This window comes from Echinops telfairi, unplaced genomic scaffold (assembly GCF_000313985.2).
Source record: "Echinops telfairi isolate 266 unplaced genomic scaffold, ASM31398v2 ScPeMD7_7475;HRSCAF=8513, whole genome shotgun sequence".
Lineage (NCBI taxonomy): Eukaryota > Metazoa > Chordata > Mammalia > Afrosoricida > Tenrecidae > Echinops > Echinops telfairi.
The window spans coordinates 14,718,185-14,719,919 of record NW_022111379.1 but is presented as its reverse complement, the minus strand read 5'-3'; positions in this window follow the sequence as shown (position 1 = coordinate 14,719,919).

Genomic DNA, 1,735 nt, shown 5'->3' with positions numbered 1-1,735 from the left:
TAAAGGCATATTTTTGATTATGCGCATTCATTAACTGTTGTTGTTGTTAGGTGCCTTCAAGTAGGTTCCCGCCCATAACGACCACATGGACCAGCAGAACGAAACACTGCTTGGTTCTGTGCCATCCTCGCAATTGTTTCTATGTTACAGCCACTGTGTCAGTCCATCTCGTCGAAGATCTTCTCTTTTTTGCTACCCCTCTACTTTACCAAACATGATGTCCTTCTCCAGATGTGGGTCTCTCCTAATAACATGTCCAAAACATGTGAGATGAAGTTTTGCTGTCGCTGCTTCTAAGGAGCATTCTGGCTGTATTTCTTCTAATACAGATTTGTTTGTTCTTTTGACAGCCTATGGTGCTTTCAAGATTATTCCCAGCACCGTGATTCAAATGCACCGATTCTTGTTTGGGCTTCATTACACAATGTCCAACAACTTCCACATGCATATGAGGTGGTGGAAAATACTATGACTTGGGTCAGATGCATCTGTGGTAGTTACACAATCTCAGGTCAACTTAAGGATAGGAGTGAGGAGGTGGAGTCTAGCCTGTCAACCAGGTCACAGCCTGATGATGTCTCCCTGTGGGCGTGGTCTTCTCATGAGGATTCTGGGAATTTTCTCTCTTTCTTCAGGGAGGTGGGCTACACTCTCTGCTTCACCTTCCTATGGAGGAGCCACGTGGAGACCCACGCCAGCGCGGAGATGATTTCACTGCCATTGGTTCCACATGACTTTTCACTCACCAGCCTGTAATCATCCTACATTCGCATCATTGTAAGTGGCTGTGTGAGTCTCAAAAGGAATTTATGGACTAGTATCAGACCTATGGACCTAGTATCAGACCTCTGGCTACTATAATATGGCTAATATCAGACCTATAGCTAGTATCAGACCTATGGCAGACCTATGGCTAATATAAGACTTATGAACTTGATCTGGACTGGGCTGGGATATTTTCTCAAGATACAATTGCTCTTTGGTATAAAGCTCTCTCTTACACACACGAGGGTCAATGAATTTTTTCTCTAGTCAACCTGGTCTAAACACAGCCTCATCGTCCTCAAAGTAACATCTTTGCTTTTCAATACCTTAAAGTGGTTTGGTGCAGTGGATTTAAATGAATGAGTTCATTTACTGGACATTTACTGACCTGGACTTTGACTCACTCAGTTAACATGTATATACAAGGCAGCCAGGTAAAATGTCGGGAGTTGTACCATTTCCCACACGGTCACCTTGGAATTCTCACTAGACCCCTTCATCTGACCTCCTTCTCCTTGGTTACTTCTTGCTCTTCGAGCTTCCCACATCCCTCTCTCCTCAGGAGACTTCGCAGTCACCCAACTCTCAGGCTAAGTTGGCGTTCTTCTGCAAGGTCAGCAGTTTGAAATCACCAGTTCCAGCCTCAAAAGCCCACAGGGGCAGTTCTACTACCCACAGGGGCACTTCTACTACCCACAGGGGCAGTTCTACTACCCACAGGGGCAGTTCTACTGCCCACAGGGGGCAGTTCTACTACCCACGGGGGCACTTCTACTACCCACAGGGGCACTTCTACTACCCACAGGGGCACTTCTACTACCCACAGGGACACTTCTACTACCCACAGGGGCAGTTCTACTACCCACAGGGGCAGGTCTACCGGGCCCTGTAGGGTGGCTGTCAGTTGGCGCCGACTCGATGGCTGAGCGGGTTTTGCTGTTGTTGGAAGGCCCTTCACAGAAGGGAATGT